This window comes from Molossus molossus, unplaced genomic scaffold, assembly GCF_014108415.1.
Source record: "Molossus molossus isolate mMolMol1 unplaced genomic scaffold, mMolMol1.p scaffold_m16_p_1, whole genome shotgun sequence".
Taxonomy (NCBI): domain Eukaryota; kingdom Metazoa; phylum Chordata; class Mammalia; order Chiroptera; family Molossidae; genus Molossus; species Molossus molossus.
In genome coordinates, this window is record NW_023425344.1 from 150,085,292 (window position 1) to 150,106,297 (window position 21,006).

Below are 21,006 nucleotides of genomic sequence, written 5' to 3' on the forward strand. Positions count from 1 at the left end.
GTTATGTTCATAGAAATGGAAAAGTCAAGGTAATTTTTCAGGAAAAAAATCCATACTTTTCTGGTTCATACTTCTGATTTTATTGTATTCTATTATAGTTTATTCTGTTTATATTTACCATATTTTTTTTTACCACTTCTTTGCCCAAATATTTGATATAGTCATCTCTTGCAGCTCTTTGAGATGTATTTGTATCAAAATGACACCACACAGAAAATTATATGGGTGCATTTTTTTAAAGAGCAAGGTTTGTAGCTGAGATTGTCTCTTAATAATTAGGTGCTTAGCAATTGAAATTTCCTTGAGAGAAAGGGTAGGAGACATTTAATCACTGTAGTTTATTTTGCAGCATATTACAGCTTCAGTATGCCAGCAACAGAGATGTCTATGCCCTTCAGAGAACATAGAAACTGTTGTTAAGAATTTGTTTCTGAATCATGGTGCTGCAGATTACATAATATTTAAAACAGAGAGCCAATATGCTGTTGCTACTGTGTGCAAAATAATGTAGAAGGACTACTTTTAAGAGATAAACAAAAAGGATATATTAGGTTATATTGAAGTTAATTTATTATAACTATAACTGTAATGTAAAATGTTGAGTCTAAGTATGCAGAAGACAGATTAGAAGTCATTATTTTAGTGTAGGTTTCTTCTATGTATATTTTATTACCTTGTAGTCCTTTGGTACATGATTTATTCATTTATCTTCAGAATTGCTTTTGTTGCCTAGGTCCTTGAGCTTTTTATTAAATAAGCTTGAGGAAGCTATTCTAAATTTTTCATCTTTTACTTTTCTTAAAGAAATGAGGAACCTGTCTAAACCTGAGGTGATTTTATACATTTGGAAGATATGGAAATATATAGGGTTTGTTTCTTAAAGGCAACCACACAAGCAACTCCAGAGATTTTTATCTTCCTAAACAATTAGATAACTAGTGAATTTTTGTTTTCCATGAATAAGGCTTTTTAAAAATAAATTATCTGATTTATGAAAGCTGTTAGCAAAGGGAATATATTTATTGATATATATTCCCTAGTGTAAATCACAAGACTTAGTTAATTCAAATACATTTTCATTTACTAATGGCAGTAAGGCCAAAGGATTTACTTAATTAACCTGGCAATAGAAGGCTAAATAGAAATAATTTATATATTGAAAATGTCTCTTCTGAGTTAATGCTTAATTCAATTTTTTTAATTACCAGTCCATTAGTCCATAGAAGTAGAATCTCCTTTTCCCTTTTTATTTTTTCTTTGGAGTAATATTAGGCTGAAAGTCTTGCATGGAATTAATCACCCTGAAAAAAGAGGAAGTAAATACATTCCTAATTAGGTTCCCCAAATTTCAAATAGCTCATTGAAAATTCATAGCACATCCATTCAAACCCTTTAAAAAATAAATGGAATGCTGGGAACTTTCTTAGAGGAAATAATGAATGGAGAAGTAGTACATTAATGAGGCAATGGAATATCCATTAGTTATTAGTGCAGGACACTCAAGGAGGTGGTGTTTGTTATGATGGTTATTTTTCTCACTATGGTGTTTTCCATTAGTCTTGGCCAGTAAAATAGTACTTTCATTTGTTTCTGCTGTTGTTTCTTGTTTAACTAAAACGCTGATGAATTTAAACAATAAACAATAATGTCTGAACAGGAGATATCTATGCCTGTGTAAATAGATATGTATCTAGAGATAATTTACTATACACATAACAGCAACGATAATCACTCTACAAAATGTTTTCTATATATTAAGGTATGCTTAATGACATTGAATATTTAAACTACTCTTATTTTTCTGAAATAAATCTGCTAATGTTTAAGACTTGTAAATTATGAACTCTGATAACACTAGTTGACAGTGGCTTAATCACTTACAATAATGACAAACATATCATTTGACATTATCTAGTACTTTTTAATAAACATTAACTTTTTATTGTTTCACTATCTCTATGAGGTAGTTTATAAAATTGTATATGCTCTTAACCAGATAGATTTTTTTATGCTTAATATCTTTAGGTATATGTTTATATATTTGAAATCATACCGGACACTTGAGCCACAAAAACACAGTTAAAAAAATTTAGGTTATCATAATATGTTAACCACAAATCCTACGGTGGTTACATTAATTAGGTTTAATAATCCCAATTATGAAAGATAGAACAAAGCATGGTATACTATGTAATGATCATTTAAAAAAGAATAGAGAGTAAACAATTAAAAAAGTCAAACTTTAGAATGACTCTCATGAATGTATATATTTTGCATCCAAGTTGATACATCTAATTAACTAAGTGCCTTAAATTTAACATGTTGCAAAGCAAGCACTTGGTTCTCTCTCCAAATATGCTCTTGATATTTTTAAGCTCAGTACATGACTTCACATTATACCAGAATAAATATAAATCACCTTGCACCTCTCTCCTTCATTCCACCTAATCTGGTCATATTTATCTAAAAATATCTTCTGGAATTCATCCATTTTTGTCCATTTCGGACCATCAGTTACCTGGTCCAAAATAATATAATCTCTCCCCTGGGCTATTCCAGAGGCTGCCAAATTATTGCTCACACCCACAGAGACACCTGCGCTGTCTGTTCTCCAAAGAGAGCTGTACAGAACACAAGAATAAGGCATCATACCTCTAAAAATATGTAGACAAAGTTCCTTATCATGGCTGCCATGCTCTCATATTTTAGTGCTTTTCTAAAAGCCTCAACCCAGCCAACACTTGCTCCCTTCCCTTTCTGCGTCCCAGGCACAGGTGTCCTTAGGTTCTTCCTTGTCCCCTCCCACCTAGCTCTTGGCACCTGGTTGTTTCTCCCGAAGGGAATCACCACTTCCAACTTTTTTTTTTTTTTTGCCTTGTATCTCAATGGGCTAGTCACCTCCTGAAGGAAGCGTTTCTTCCTCTGCCTGACCAGATTATCTTCTATCTCATGGTCTCATAGCGCCATGTAACTGTGACCTGTCCAGCTTTGTGTTTCTCTGTGACGTTACTGATAATGCTGACTTCCCTTCCAGGTTGTAAGCGCTATAAGGTCACAATCCATGTTCATTTTGTTCATTATTGAAACCCTTTTATTCTGCCTCCTCTCTGAATACTGGCATAGCGTCTGCCATTTCTTTGTCTCTTTCTCCTTCCTTCTCTCTCTCTGTGTTTTAAGAGAAAGAAAATTTCTAAGATCTGAAAAAAAAAACTATCATAGGAGCATAGGAGGAGCAGGGAGAAAAAATTGTAACAAACAGGAAACATTACCACTGGAAAATTACTTCACAAGTTTGCCTTTCTGCCAATGTTGTTCTCTTTCTTTAGTGACTTACTGGGATAGTTTTCCTTATAAATGTCATGGCTTTTGCTATGAAATTTCAGAAACTATAATTCTACTAAAAAGAGCCACACTTCTGTATTTCTAGAATTAATAGCAAGTAACAGCATGACATACTTTTACTTCTGTATTGATAATGATAAAGGTTAAATAAGAATGTTCAGATGTTTAAATATGTGTGTCAAACCCAAGGCCCTGGTCGGTAAAACAGAGGAAGCTTCTCTCCATCACGTAAAACATGAGTATTCTTTTGATGTTGTCTGAGAAAAGAAAGATTCCAAGGATATCAACTGGAACAAAATGTGTAATGATCAACTATTCGATCTTTTCGTGTTTGTATTTTACATGTTCCTGTTGTGAAAGTTGGATCCTGCTTACTGCTTGCTCATCATCCACAGCGAGTGTTTCTTTTTCTAATAGCCTTATACTGCCACCCTGTCCTCTTTAGACTCAGTATCGTTTTCCCGGTAGGGGGTGGATCAAGACTCTGCCCTTGCTGTTATGAAGCAGGTATAAATGAATCCAACAGGAATTTTTGCCCCAAAACTGAATTATATATCAGTAAGACAGGTGATAGTATTACAGTGTAGAAAGAAGCATCTTAAGATAAATAATGATAAAAAGCTGCAAATAGTCATGGGAATTTAGTGGGAAAAGAGGTCACTTCCATTTGAGAATATGCAAATATACTTATTAGAAGTAGAATCGTCTGAACCTCAGAGATAAGTTTAAACATTGGGCTTTTGTTGTTAATGTGCTGATGTGTGGTCTCATTTAGATAAAAATTCCAGAAGGTGGAGAGAGAATGTACAGATCTCCCCAAAGCCCTTAAGTACTGACACCAAAACTAAAAATGTCTTAGCTGGCAGTACTCGATGTCAAACGGCCTCTGCTCTTTCTGCCTACTGTTAGAGTTGGCCCTGTGGGTTGCTAATACTACAGTTCTTACTGTGAAGTGTCCTGGGAAGAGGTCTGAATAAATGCTTTTCCTTAGGAGATAATGATTACATTTAAGCCCAGGAGAGACTGATGCCATGGGGAGAGTCCTCCTGGCAGCTGGCATCAGATGCACGGCAGCGATCTTAATTGCAAAGCGTTGGCTATGAAACCCATTGGACAAAATCCAGTTTTTACAGACTCAGCCTCAGTTATTATCCCAGTTATTCTGATGAGCAACCTGTCCCACTGACCGAGCTGTTACTCTTCCTTATACACTGTGAGTGCCACTAGGGGTATTTTAACACATGTCAGATTCAGAATTCTCTGGGTAAACGGAGACATCGTTCATCATTATGAAGTTGAATGTGGGAGATTTTATAGCAAGGAAAACCTTGCAGTACAAAGGTTTCTACAAGAAAATCCATGACTTGCCATATGAAGAATCTATGTACATTGATCTCAAACTCTAAGTTAATATGACTAACGACATATTTGAAGGGGAAAGGCATGATGAAATTTATAGTTACCAGTACATGGAAAGATGTGTAAAAAAAAAAAAAACAGGGACTTTGTAGACGTATCCTTACTAGCTGAAAACAGTATAAGAAAACCTAACTAGAGATTTGGTTTTGAAAAGTGCTATCTTAGATGGTACACTTAGATAATCCAGTTTGGGCACAGAAGTATTTAATGGCTAAAATGCTGAAGAATCTTAGTGATGTTGAAGATCTTTTATCATCAAGGGGATAAATAAAGCACACCTTTGGGAATATTGACAAGCAGGAGTTAAGTGATGAGTTAGTGATAACCTCTTCATCATGCCTGGTTGTATATGGAAAGCTGGGTGATGGCGGTGACCTTGCAGAATGGTAGCTTGATCTCATTTGTCTAATCAACCTGACCTTTGACTTAAGAAAATTTAATGTGTAACTGATTTAACATAGAATAAAAAAAGAACCTTTTTTTTTTTCCTTCAATGTGTACAGTAAACCATCAGGCAGATACGAATTGTCAACTGAGGGGAAAGCTTTGTTAGTAAAAACAACTTTTTTTTTTTTTTTTTTTCCCTTAATGGCTGTTCTTGGTGTCAGGCAGGTCTATATCCATAATAAGACTTTGGCTTTCTTTTGAATCACTTTCAGGCAAATATGGGTTACTAGGCTAAATCCTGTATCTTTAACATGCTATTTAATATCTGGAAAACAACCTTTTAAAACCTGCTTACTTATTTATGTCTTGAAGATAGAGTCCCATTACAGGCAAATGAGTACCTTCTAGATTATTTCAGTGCCTGGTACAATAATGATTCCAACTCACATATAATCCACAATTGAAAGCATGCATTTATTATTTATAAATAAACAGAAAGATAGAGTAAACTTTTTAATAACAAAAATTCTCTACTTAAAAGGAAAAACTGAAAAGGAAACACTGGCAAATAAAATTATGTGCATTTTAATATAATGTTTTCATGGGCATTTTATGAAACATTTTTCAATACTTCTTATATGCATCTTGAAATAAAAGTGTAGAATCTCAGAAATTTAGGTTGGTATAATTAAAGAATGGTTCAATGTATAACAGTTATAGAGATAATAAGAGTGGAGCTGTGGCATTCATGGATTTTATTGATGTATGTGTTTATATGTGAACACTTCAGCCTGGAAAATAGTAGCCAAGAATGAGTCACATAATAGTGAGTCCAGAAGTCATTCAATATCTCAATTACGTTTTGAGTTTGTTCTCTACTCATCATGATATACCAGTGACTCTTATTAAAGGTATAGATAGATTCTTTAAAATTTTTTTCACCAAAATACTATATATTATGGGCAATATCACAGAAATCAGTCCATTATTAAAAGTAATGATAAGTAAGGGAGATAATGAAGAAAATGTCAAGTAAGGATCTGGCTATCATCAAGTCTATGTAGCGCTCATCCTTATCTAGTCTGAGTAGCATCCTTATATTTATTTTTGCTACATGATACCCATGAGAACAAGTAAATATTTTGTTCTCATATATTTTAGACCTCAGAAATTATCAAGTCTGTCCTCTAGACAGAGACAGGTGTGTCACTCAAATAGGTTTCTTATGCTTTTGTTTTTCAGAATATTTCTTTAGTCATTTTTGGAATAAATCCAGTCATTAATAAAATACTAAAAGATGGACCACTTTATGAGAAACTCCAATTTAGTCTATTCCAAATAACCAAAAATATATTTATTTACAAATTTTTCAATGCATTTTTATGCAAAATACCCAAAGGGAAAACAAACAAATATCAGGGATTTACTTTAAAAATACATCAAATATATAAAAAATAACAAGAATGGTTACTCCAAGGCCTTATGTGAAATAGTTAGTTGTAGAGATTTATCTCCTGCTTTTCTTTTCAGTATTAGATTTATTTTGACATGTTGCAATTCCTTGCAAATTAGTAATCTATATTTAGGACATATTAGGAGTGTTCACTTCACGAGAATGTAGAATTAACCAGCATTCTAAAATCATTCTGAATAAGTGGTAATTGATTACAAATTGAAAACAAGAATAAATATGAAAATGTTTGATTAAAATTAAACAAAATTGTTATCTTGTATCACAGACTCAAATATCTTATTTTGTATGATCCAAGCATTGTAACTTCCAAAGCTTATAAAAGGATATCATGCAAGTAAAACATCAAACAGTATTAAATATGAACTAAATTAGTAGAGATTCATGTTCGTGGAGAGGAGGACTCAATGTTGTCAAGATGTCATTTTTTGCCAAACTAATCTCTACATTCAGTGCAATCCCATTTCCAGCACATTATTTTTTGGGTATCAACAAACTGATTCTGATGTTTTCGTGGAGAGACAAAAAGACACAGAGTAGCCAATATTGTAGAAGAACAAAGTTTGTGGACTGATGCTCCTTGACTTCAAAACTTACTGTAGAGCTACAGTAATCAAGGTCGTGTGGTATTAGGAAAGCCTAGACAAACAGATTGGTGCAACAAAATAGAGATTCCAGAAATAGACTCTTGCAAATATAGTCAACTAATTTTCACAAAGGAGCAATGACAATACAATGGAGCAAAGACAGTGTGTTCAACACATCGTGTTGGAACAATTGGACATCCACAAACAAAAGAAAATTGCGTCTAGATGCAGATTTTATATACTTCACAAAAATTAACCAAAGGAAAAAATAATCTCACTTATATGTGGAATCTAATGAACAAAATAAACTGATGAACAAAAAAGAACCAGAGACATGGAAATAGGGAAAGAATGATGCACCTCAGAGGGAAGGGGGTAAGGGTCAGGAAAAGATAAACCAAAAATGTATATGCATATATGTATAACCAATGGACACAGACAGTAGTGTGGTGAAGTTGGGGAGGGTCAATGGGGATAAAAGGAGGGACATCTGTAATACTTTCAACAATAAAGATAAAAAACAAACAGAACTCACAGACACATAGACAGAGGACAGTATAAGTCATTACCCATTACCAGAGGGAATGGGGGTATGGAAAGCAGGGGGAGGTAAAGGGAAGATAAATGGTGATGAAAAGAGACATGACTTGGGGGTGATGAACACAATATAATATACAACATATATGCATAGCACATGGACATAGACAACAATGTGGTGAGGGCCAGAGGGAGGGGAGGATGGGGTCTAGGTGGAAGGAGGCAGATTGGGGGTAGAAATGGGGGACATCTGTAATAATGTCAGCAATAAAAATAAAATATAATTTAAAGAAAATAAAAATAAAATTGAAGAGAAAACCCAGAAATCCAACCAACCAACCATGGGCAAAGTCTTAAAGAGGCAGTTTATTAAAAAGTATCTGAAAGGACAATAAACATACAGAAAGTTGCTAAAGTTCATTAGTCATTAGTCAAAATGCAAATTTAACTTTCTAAACCACCAACCAGAGTGGCTACATTTCAAAAGGCTGTCAGAAGGCAAGAGACAGGAGGGGAGGAAGGTGTCAGAGGAAAAAAAGGATGGACATCTGTAATACTTTTCTTTTTTTGTTGTTGTTGTTCCAATTATTATGTACTCTGGTTGATTTTTTTTTTTTTAATTTTTTTTTGTTACAGATGTTTCTCATTTTTCCTCCATTGACACCCTCCTCACCTTCCCCCCGCCCCATCCCCAGCTTTGTTCTCTATGTTCATTGGTCATGCATACATGCATGTAAATTCTGTGGTTTATCTCTTCTCCCCCCAACCCCCCCTGAGGCTTGTCAGTCTGTAATACTTTCAACAATAAAGATAAAATAAAAATAAAAAGACTGACGGAGAAAGATAAATTGTGTTATGATCTCAGTAATATACAGAATCTAAAACCATTGAACTCATAGAAACAAAGTAGAATGCTGGTTGCCAGGGGCTGAGGGGCGGAGAAAATAAAGAGATGTTGGTCAAAGAGTACAGACTTTCAGTTATAAGGTGAATAAATTCTAGGATATGATGTCCAGCATGGTGACTGTAGTTAATGATTTTGTTTTTATGTTTTTTTTTAATCTTCGCCCGAGGATATTTTTTGCACTTATCTTCAAATAGAGTGGGAGGGAGAGAGTGGGGAAGAGGGAGAGAGAAATATTGATATGAGAGAGACATATGGAGTGGCTGCCACCCGCATGACCCCAACCAGGGCCCCGGACAAACTGAGGAACACGCCCTTAGTGGGAACCAAACCAGGGACTCTGGTCTGCAGGCCCATGCTCCAACCACTGAGCCAAACCAGCCAGGGCTAGTTAACTATTTTGTATTGTATACTTAAAAACTGCTATAAAAGTAAAAGGGGAATGTTCTCAACACAACACTACCACTAAAAACAAAATGACAATTTGTGAGGTGAACTGTATGTCCAGTACCCTATTTTTGGTGAACATTTCACAATATATATGTGTATCAAAGCATCATGTTGCACAACTTTAAAGTTACACAAAATATATGTCAATTAATTCTCAATAAAGTTGGGTAAAAAAAATTTAAAAGACATGGGTTTCATATACTACAGGTAAAGAACCTGGAAATTGACATTCTAGTCCTTATAACATAAAAGAGCTGAAAAACAAAAAGAATCAGTGATTCTTTTATTACATATAATCAGTGCATTATATTTTTATGCTTGGGTTTTAATTTTTCATTATGCCAATCTTTTCTATATTTCTTATATGTCCTTGGTTCATTTTTTCCCTTCTTTTTTTGCCTTTTAGAATAATTATATATTTTTGTGATTCCATTTTATTTTCCTTATTGGATTATATAGTTGTACCTCTTTATTTTGTTATATCATTTTGATCTGGGGTTTAAAATGTATATCTTTAACGTATCAAAGTTTACCTTTAATTACTATTATGTCATATCACATATAGTGCGAGAACCTTATAATGATTTATATCCATATTTCCACTCTTATTCTTTGGGTCATTATTGTCATATTTTACTTCTAACTATGTTATAAACACCACAGCACATGGTTGTTATTTTAACTTTAAATTGTCAATTATATTTTAAAGAGATAAACACTGAAAAATACCTTTACACATATTTTCAATTTATGTACCTTCATACTATCTAGTATTCTTTTCCTTTTATCTAAAGAAGTTTCTTTAATATTTCTAATAGTGTTATGTCCACAGGTGATGAATTTCTCAACTTTTGTTTATTCCAAAAGTATTTAATTATTTATTTTTGTTATTTTTGTATATACTAATTGTACATATTTTTTCTTTTAGTACTTTTCAGATGTCTCTCCACTGCCGTCATCTTCATTTAGTTTCTGAAAAAAATTTATTATCATTATGCCTGTTCTTGTGTATGGAATGTGTATGTTTTTGTGGCTATGTTGGAGTTTTTCTCTTTATCAGTGTTTTGCAAAAAATTGATTCAATTGTGCCTCAGTGGAGTGTTTTTAGATTTCTTTTGTTTGAGGTTTGTTGCGCATTTTCCATCTAATGGTTTATGATTTTTTTTATCATCTTTGGAATATGTCAGCCATACTTCCTTCAAATTTATTTCTTGCTTGGCAACTTTTTAAAGATTCCAGCCGCACATATGTTAGACTGATTTGTAGGCTCACAGGCCACCGCTGCTCTGTACACATTTTTTCACTTTTGTTTTTGTTCATCTCATTGTTTTGTTGTTAGTATTTTTGTCTTTGCTTCATTTTATATAGTGTTGATTGCATTGTCTTTTCTAAGTTAAATTTATTGAGGTGACCATTGGTTAATAACATTGTATAGGTTTCAAGAGTACAATTGTATGAAACATCATCTGTATATTGTGTGCCCACCATCAAAAGTCAGAACATTTCTTCTGTAGTGTCAAGTCTGCTATAAATAACAATCTCATGTGTTTTTTATTGTTGATATTGTATTTTTCATATCTAGTATTTTCCTGCAGTCTGTTTTGTGTGTCTTCCATTTTTCTCCTCATCATGTCCATGTTATCCTCTAACTTTTTGAGCATATTGAACATCTTTATTATAGCTATTTTAGTGTACTGTTTGTTATTGTCATCACCTCTTTCTTTTCTGCATCTTTTTTTTTTTTTATTGATCAAGGTTTCCTAGTTTTGAGGGGGTCATATTTTCTTGCTTCTTTGCATTCATAGTAATTTTTAACTTGCTGCCTGCCACTATAAATTTTATATTGTCGGTTGCTAGATTCAAAGGGGTTCTTATGCAGATCTCTGGAACTCCCCTTAAGCACCTCCCTCTCTTCTGATACCTGCATACATGGTCTACATACATGGTCTAGTCTCTTGACCTCCTGAACTCACTGCACACTCAGGGAGGCTGCTCGGTTCAGCCATGGTCACCCCTCCTGTGGTGCAGCCAGGAAGAAAGTGGAGGCAGTTTTAGGAATAACTTCACTGCTATTTTTTGTTTTAGGAATTATATTTCTGTGCAACCTGTTGACCAATATACAAGAAAAGATGTATCATAATTTTGTATATTTTTCAGTTGTTTAAGAGGTGGGAGGGTATATCAGCCCTGTTAACTTCATCTTAGCTGGACGTAGAAATCTCGTTTTTTAAAAAAAATTAATATACAGTTTATTGGGCATAGTATTATAAGTTTGTGGAAATTTCATTTAATTTCATTGTTTTCCAGTTTCCATCGTTTCTTTTCTTTCTTTGAAGGCATATGATATGTATTTTTCTTACTGCTGTTTAGATACTCATGAGTTAATTCTATATCAGTTTTATGATGCAAGTGAGTGCTATGGACTGAATGTTTTGTCCTCCCCCCAAACTTTATTGTTGAAGCCTGAACCTCCAATGTGATGATATTTGCAGATGAGGCCTTTAGGAGGTAATTAGGATTAGGTAAAGTCATGCGCACTGAGCCCTCTTGATGGGAAAAGCAGCTTTATAGGAAGAGATACTAGGAAGATGGATTACTTTGAGAACCTGGAACAGAGCTCCCACCAGAATCTGATCATGCAGGCACCCTCTTTGCAGACTTCCATCCTTCAGCTCTGTGAGAAAATACATTTCTGAATCATAAAACGGAGATCAGACTTGTGGTTACCAGAGTCAGAGAATTGGGGAGAGGGATTGGGGCAATGTGGTCAAAAGGGACAAACTTCCAGTTACAAGATGAGCACTAGGGATGTAATGTACAACATGATTGTGGTTGACTGATGCATGATGTATAAGAAAGTTGTTAGGACAGTAAATCCTAAGAATTCTCATCATGAGAGGAATTTTTTTTTTTTTTATCTTCTTTCTTTTCTTGATGCTGTACTTATATGTAAACTGAACCTATGTGGTAATCATTTCACAACATATACAAATCAGACCATCCTGTTGTATGCTTTAAACTTATACAGTGATGTATGTTACTTATTTATAAATAGAAGTGGAAAATATTTTCTGTCGTTTAAGCCACCCACTTCTTGGAATTTTGCTGTGGCAGCCAGAATAACTAAGACAATGGGTTATACTTTTTTTTTTATCATGCTGGGTTTCACAGTTTGTGTTTTTGTTTTTTTGTTTTTTTAATCTCTTGATACCATCTACAAGCTATAAGGAGCATTGTTTATTCCGCTTTAAATACTGCTTCTTCCCTATTATCTGGAGTCAGTTCTAGGACTCCATTTATTTGGAAGGTATATCTGTTCACTATGTCCTATAGTTCTGTTCACTAATTTTCTTTTCTGGATCCCCCATCCTAGCTTTTCCCAATGCTTAATCTAGACAGTTTCTTCCAATCTAGTTTTAAAAATTTCTACTTTTTCTTTAAATATGTCTAATCTCCTACTAAACCCATCTATTGAGTTCTGAAATTTGTTTTGGAATTTAAGTTTGAAGCTTTTAATACATTCTAGTTTTTTTCCAAAATACCCAATTTTGTCACTTAGTTTTAGCTTACATTAATTAAATGTATCTTGAGGTTTGTGTCTGCTAACTGATAAATCAAATGTTTTGATGCCCTTTGCAATTGTTGCAATTGTATCTTGTACTTTTTTTCTATGAAGTCAAATATTGCCTAGTTATTTAGTGCTTGATACTTTTTAAAAAGTGTCCCAAATATTGGGTATGAAAATAATTTGAGTATATGGAATTTATCTCAGTAGAAGAGATCACGTGCAGAATTTACTTTTGCTAACAAAGGGCAAGTAAGAGGAAGGCTATTCACGTGAATACAATTAGGGTTCCCCTTCCTTCCTGAGGACTGAGCTATTTGTAAATCTAACTTGTTCTAAGATTGTATCCATTCTTGATCCAGGTTAAAATTCCGGGATGTTCACAAAAGTTATGTCTATGAAAAGCCCTAAGCTCCCCCCCACCTTTTTTTTTCCCATCCTTTAAACCGAGGACTCACAAAAGGTCTCTGAGACTTAGTCTCTCACTCCTGTTTCAAAAATTGCCTTTAGGGTTTTAGTGGCCCAGATCTCTGACTCACTGATTTGTGAGGGAGGGTTTTCCCTGTTCTGGGTATGACACAGACTTTCACTACCTTGGTCTGTTTAAAACAGACACGCACAGAGGCACTGGTCCATATCAAAATAGTCATTGTCAAAAAGAGAATGCACAACCTGTCCAGTGAGTATGCGCATCGACTCACGCACCAAGAGGTTCCTGGTTTGAGTCCCAGTCAGGGCACATGCCCAGGTTGTGGGTCAATCCCCAGTGAGGGATAAGCAGGAGGCGGCCCATTGTTGTCTCTCTCATCGATGTTTCTATCTCTCCCTCCCTCTGTCTTCTTCTCTCTCTCTAAAAAAAAAAATTAATAAAGAAAAAATTTTTTTAAAAGGAGAACGCACAGTAGTTTTCATTTTGATTTTGCGTCCAGCAAATTCACTGAACTTTCCTCATTTTAATAATATATCTGTAGATTCTATTAAGTTTTAACCTTAATAATTAGTGTATATCATTCATCATTTCCTTTCTACCTTATTTTCTAATGTCTAAGTAGCTTTGCATTCCTGGGATAAACCTCTGTTGGCCATGATATATTGTCCTTTTTTATGTTTAATTAAGTATAGTCTGCTAATATTTTTATTAACTTACTCTCTTCTGTGTTCATGAGTGAGCTCTTCTAACTGTTCTTTCTCATATTTTCAAAGGCTGTGCTACCTCAGAAAATGCTTTGGAGCATATTCTTTCTTTTTTCTGTTTTCTAGAAGTGTTGATATAGGATTGAAATTATTTTTTCCTTGAGAGCTTTGTAGAACTTAACAGTGAAGACATAAAAACCTGGATTTCTCATTGTAGAAAGATTTGAAATTACAGATTACTTCTTTAGTGGTAATAGGACTATTCCTGGTTTCAATTGTCAATTAAGGTAGTCTTCATATTCTCTAGGAACATATATCTTTAAGCTAAAGTTAAAAATGTGTTGTTGTTTCCTTTACATAATATACTTTTATTTATGTATTATCATTATAATATCTGCATCTTCTCTTTTTGATTTCTGCTCTTGATTATTTGTGCCCCTATCCTTTTTTCTGTCTTGATTTTACCATGAATCTGTGAACAGTTTGTGTCTTTGGCTGTTTGAAGATTAACTGTTGGTTTTGTTGATATTTTTCTTGGTTATATTTATTTTCTATTGAATTAATTTCAGCTTTTATCACAATACTTCCTTCTTGCTACTCCTCATAATTTATTTTGATGTATTTTTTCCTAAGTACTTGAGATGGATTTTTTGCTAATTAATTTTCAACTTTGGTTTTTAAGTAATATATAAACAAAAGATTAATTTCTAAAGAACTGATTTTGCCACAGTACATATGATTATCAACATTCAGTTCAAAATATTTTCTTATTTATATTATATAGTTTTTATTGATTAACTGTTGAAGAACTACTTTTTTATAACAGTTTTGTCTGGTTTAAAGCTTAATTCATTTTGGTCAAAAATCAGTCTTTATGATTCCAGATTGAAATGTGCTAAAACTTTGCTTTATGGGATGCTACATAATCAGATTTTTAAATGCTCTCTGAGTTTATGATATGACTGTGTATCTTATAATTGTTGGCTGTTATGTTATAGTCATTGGATTCACCTGTTTGTTATCCAATTAAATCCATTTATTTTATATTTTTCTTTATATTCTTTTAGTAGCAGAGAAAGATGTGTTTAAATCCCCAGGTATTATTTTAGATTTATCTATTTGACCACAAAAACCGGGCAAGTTTTGATCTACATATTTTGAGGTTATGTTGTTCGGTACAAATTGATTTGCCTATTGTTGGCTTCTAGGCTAATTGAGAATTTAGCATTATGAACCAGTTCATTATCTGTATAATGTTTTTGCCTTAAATTGATCTTTTGATTACCTATTTTTTAAAATGTCTTTTGGGAATCATTCTAACTGTATTGAAATTAGAGTTGAGATGATCCGCAAACCACTGCTTAGAAAATACCTCAATAATATTTTGGAAGTAAGGTGATAACAGATGTCATGCATCATTTTCTGTAGAAATGCATATGATTAGTCAACATCAGCAGAAACATGCAGATGTAGTTAGCTTCAAGGCTCATGGGCATAATAGATTTACTTGTTCCTAAGGAGTGACCAGTCAAGTTCAATATAAAGTGAGATCAGTAGGTCATAATTGGTAATAATGATTAAACTATTTTCATATGCTGTATTGTCATATTAGATTGACATTTACTTCATTTAATTTTGCACCCAATATTTACCCAACTCTGATATGGGAAGTAAAGATTTCAGGACTAATTGATACTTAGATTGGTATTTTTTGCCACAATCATCTCATTTTAAAAATATTTCCTGTTAGCAGTGTCATTGAATACCTGTCTTGGGTTTATTACTGATAAAACTGCCTATGGCAATACTGTGTTTCCATTAAGAGGTTTATTTCATCTCAATTTCCAGGTCATATTGCTGCAAGATATGAGATATTATCTGTGGGCCATCCTTTATTCAAAGGTGAGGTTATCCTGAAAAATTATGCTACATAAGCCTTCTGAATAATACCAACTAAGAAGTGATTACTGCTGAGTCTTAGAAGTTAAGACATAAAAAGGAATACAACTTCTTCAACTTTGGTTATCCAATATTATAGAACAACAAATTATTATATTTTTGCAGCCAATATGGTAAATTGAAATGTTCTCCAAATTCGTAAGTAAAGCACACCAAATACACAGGTTTGATACGAGTCAAATGCTACTCTGTGCACTAGGATATGCTAAAATCACATGCATAATAATGAATGTATATTCCGTCCTTGAATTAGCTACCTTCCAAGAAAATTTTATAGTATTATATATGTTGGAATATAATTTACAAGGAAAGACTTTTTATTTGCCCACATCATGCTGTAGTTTGTGTAGTGTTTAATGCTTGAATATTGATTCAAGGGACCTATAGATTTTATTGCAATAACACAGGGCTACTGGCTGCTGGTAGGGTGACATTACAACTTATTGTCCACACTGGACACTTTTCTCTGGACAAATGTTAATCCCAGCAGTATGCTGAGGCAATGAGCATCAACTGGAAATAAAGTGGACATAACCATAATATACATTTACCCTACTCCTAAGGCTAAGATTAGGATTAGATGATCACACTGCCCAAGGACGATCCTGCCAATGAGAAATGTGGATCGCCCTGGCCGGTTTGGCTCAGTGATTAGAGCGTCGGCCTGCGGTCCAGAGAAATGTGGATCAAGCACAAAAGCAAATTGGTAATTAATTACTTTCTAGCCAGAGATTTTGTCATTAAATTTCTATCCTGAATATTCAGGATTTGTGTTTGTTTTGTTTGTTTCTTGCATTTCCACTTGAATGTCCCAAATGCTGCTCAAGTTCATTATATCTGGACATAAATTTATCTTTGAAAATCTACTGCCTTTATATTCCTTTACCATCTCTAGAAACAAGAGACTTATGGATTCCTCTTGTCACCCACTTCGATGATTTATCTGGCATCAACCTGATTGATTCCACTCATTTTTTTTTTCTCACTTCCACTGTCTTGGCTCTGCACACTGCTTCTTATATTTACCAATGTGACCCCTCCTAAATAGTATTCAAGTTTGCAGTCTACCCTTGTAACACTTTGCCAGGTTTTTATTTCCAACACAACAATTTATTCAAGTCATGGCCCTGCCAAAAAGAATATGATAGCTCCCTAGAGCGTTCAAGGAATGTCAAGCTCTGCATTCCAGAATCTGTAGGTTACGCATCACTCTATGCTTCGTTCATGCCTGCACCTCTGAACATTTCAACTTCCTGTGCGTATGCTGTGTTTCATAACACTGAGGCAATCATAATCCCTGCCTGTGGTATATTTCAATAGAAGACACTCACAGATTTTCAAAAATTGAATTATCTTCTTGTAGTATCTATGTGTAATTATTGTACAAAATGCACAAAATTATGTAGAAAATATAAATAATTTTTAAACATTACTCAGACATTACCGCTGTTAAAACATCGCTGCCGTGGTAGTCCAGTATTCTATGTTGTAACAAGTCCGGTGAAAGTGAACATGTGTGGTAGATAAATAAGTAAACGAATTGAATTTTACTTTTATACAAAGTTTCAGATTTTCAATTTTAGTTTATCCTGAGCACTGTGTCTATGTTATTTAATATTATTTAAAAATGTGGTTTTCCAAAGGTTAGGTAATATTTTGTTATCTGCACACACTTTAGGAAATTTAAACTCTGCTATATATTTTCTAGTTTTACATTATGAGTATTTTAATATAGCAAAGACATTTTTATTTATATCTTTAATTATTTTATTAGAGATTAATTACGTAGACACGAAGGGACCTGGAAAGTATTATCCTAAGCAAAACAAGCCAAACAGAGAAAGACAAGTATCATATAATTTCACTTATTTGTGGAATATAATGAACATAACAGTCTGAGAAAGGGGGTAGTCCCGGAGACGTGGAAGTGGGGTACAGACTGACAATCCCCAGAAGAGGGAGTGGAGGGGGAGAGATAAACCACAGAACGTATATGCATGTGTGCATGAACAATGAATGCGGACAACAAAGCTGGGAACAGTGCAGGGGGGTGGAATCAGTCGGGGGAAAAGGAGAAACATCTGTAACAAAAATAAATAAATTAATTTAAAATAAAGTATAGGGCAGGGCAAAAATAGGTTTATAGTTGTGAGTATATGAAACAAAGTTTACTCTTGTGGTATTTATTAATTGTATTATTTTTAATATGAACAACTGTAAACCTACTTTTGTCCCACCTTGTATATTGATTTTACTGTATTATATGATAGAATTTCACATGATCTTTCCTACTCATATTGGCTTGTAAACTTTGAAAAGTGGGCTGATCTACCTGTCCCATTTCTTGCCTTGAGTCTGTTCCCAGACAGACAGACACTTCCAAATACCTTTCAACTAGATATAGAGGATAATAATTTCTTAGTATTTTCTATGCCATCAATCACTTTAGAATTTAAACATAATTCTAATATTTCATGCTCTTGTTGTTTGTATTCTTTACTCGTTTTAAGAATAGAATTTTCTTAGATTAGGAAGAGTTTCTTATTTTGAATACTTGTTGCAAATATTTTTCTACTTGGTTGCCTATATTATTTCTATTGTTCTTAATCTGAGTTTTAAATGTGTATTCAAGAAATGCATCAAATTTTTGGGTGAATTTTAATAACTTATGCATATAAATTTCTTATGAACCATGAGATTGAATAGTCAACTGTGTTTACTCTCAAATTTCTATGGTTTTTAATATTATTTATCTATTTGGCCACTTGGGAATTAATTTTGCTAAATGCCATAAAATTGGATACCATACTAAATTATTTTCCCATATTAAAAAGTTCCCAGTGCATTTGTTAATGAATATCATACCTATCCATTTTGTGATGATTTACAAATTTTTATATATAGGTTTTATCATTGTAGTATTTTATTTATTAACTTGTTATATCTTATAGCATTGTTCTATTTTAAATTTGTATAGCTTGGTGATAGGGAGGGAGAATGGGAGAGAGAGAGAGAGAGAAACATCCATGTGAGAGAGACACATCGAATGGTTGCCTTCCCCACTACCTTGACTGAGCCTAGGATTGAACCTGCAACCCAGGTACCTGCCCTTGACTGGGAATCGATCCTTTGACCCTTTGCCCTGATTGTTGACGCTCTGACCTCTGAGTCAAACTGGCCAGTGCTCATTGATAATATTTCTCACTGGAAAAGTGTTCTGTTATTACTCGTCTTTTTCTAAAGTTCCTTATCTAAATGAAACTATTCTTCTCTATTTAGAATTTGTTAAATATCACTCCAAAGGAATGTTTTGGATTTTACCCATTTAATTGACAATATATAAATCATGCAAACTATCTGTATAACTTTAAGAAAATTAACATAGCATCAGTGTTTGTTTGTCCCACTCCAGTTGTCTTCTATTTTTAAATAGTTCTTACAGAAAATTCTGTACTTTACTTACTCTTTTGTGACTTACAATTTTAATCATTCTGTTTTTATTTTGTTTTGTTTTTTATTTCTAGTTTATTTTTTATCGTTGATATTATTGCAGATGTCCCCTATTTACCCCCCACTTCTCCCTTCCACTCAGCCCCCACCCCAGGTCTTCAGCATCCTATTGTCTGTGTCCATGGGCTATGCATATATGCATATAAATTCTTCGGTTAATCTTTTCCCCACATCCTCCCATCCCTCTTCCCTCTGACATCTATCAGTCTGTTCCATGATTCCAGGCCTCTGGACCTATTCTGTTCATCAGTTTATATTGTTCGGTAGAGTCTACATATAAGTGAGATCATGTGATATTTTGTTTTAAAATTTTAGTATGTTTATTGACTTTATCACATCATCCTATTGATTTTCATGTATTTGTATGCATATATTGTATATGCTCTTTCTTTTCTCTATTTATTTGTCATGGTATCATATTAATTTGTATCAATGTAATAGCTCTTTTAATCTGAGGTTCCTAATTGTTTTCTTTTGATGTGTGGTCCTTTTTATTATACTAGTTACCTTTATTTTTTTTCTGTTATTTTTTATTTTTTAATTTTAACTTGGTCTCTAATTTTTCTTGGATAACCTGGGAAACTTACTCAAAAGTTGAACATTTAAAATGAAGTATAAATGTATTTGGGAGCATTGTACATGGTCCAAGTTTATTGACTACTGAACTTAGCTTGAGGGTAAACAGATTGCTGGATACTGCATTGAGTCAAGGGAACACTAAATCTCAGAATATGAAGGTTTTTTGTGTTGAGTACAAATAATCAAAGAGCTTTTCTAACCTTTCCAAGAGAATTCATTCTGTGTGTGTGTGTGTGTTTCAGTTTTTTTGTGTGTTTTTTTTTGACTGGGGAGTTGGAGGGTGGATTGCTGCCAGGCATTTTTTTTTTTTAGATGATAATATTTTATTTATTTATTTTAAATTTTAATTTAATTAATTGGGTTGACATTGGTTAATAAAGTTATGTAAGTTTTAGTTATACAGTTCTACAATACATCAAATTTATATTGTATGGTGTGTTGACCACCCCAAGTCAAGTCTCCTTCCATCACTATCTACCCCCACTGTGATATCTTTTACTTCCCTCAATGCCCTTCACTCTGGCAATCACCATACTGTTGTCTGTGTCCATGAGTCTTTGGGGGTGGGTGAGAAGGGTAAAAGGATTAAGCTAAACTGCTAGGTATTCCTTGCACAACAATGTGTGTGTGTGTGTGTGTGTGTGTGTGTGTGTGTGTGTATTGGAGTAAGTGAACACATTACTGAACCAGATAAAAATTGTGGTAACATTGGTTAATAAAATTAGATATGTTTTAAGTATACAATTGTATAAAGTACATCATCTGTATATTTCATTGTGTGTGCTCATCACCCAAAGTCAAGTCTCCTGCCATTACCATATATTTGATCCCCCTTATCCTTTAGTACTTCCTCCAACCCCCATTTCTCTTTGGTTACCACCATACTGTTGTCTGTATCTATGAACTTTAAAAAAAAATATTTTGTTTGTTCATTTGTTACTTTCTGTTTTATATCTCATATATGAGTGAAATCATATGGGTCTTGGTTTTTTTTTTGTCTGACTTATTTCACTTAGCATAGTAGTCTCTAATTCTATTCATGTTGTGGCACATGGCAGAATTTCATCTTTTCTTATGGCTGAGTCATATTCCATTGTATATATGTACCACGTCTTCTTTATCCAATCATATGCTGAAGGACATTTAGGTTTTTCCCATGTCT

The 21,006-nt window shown here is 33.6% G+C and overlaps 1 protein-coding gene across 2 annotated transcripts in view; it reads left to right on the forward strand.

The window, feature by feature from the left end:
• LRFN5 (leucine rich repeat and fibronectin type III domain containing 5) overlaps positions 1-21,006 on the forward strand; it is a 288,423-nt gene that overhangs the window by 143,867 nt on the left and 123,550 nt on the right. The gene's annotated exons all lie outside the window — the stretch shown is intronic.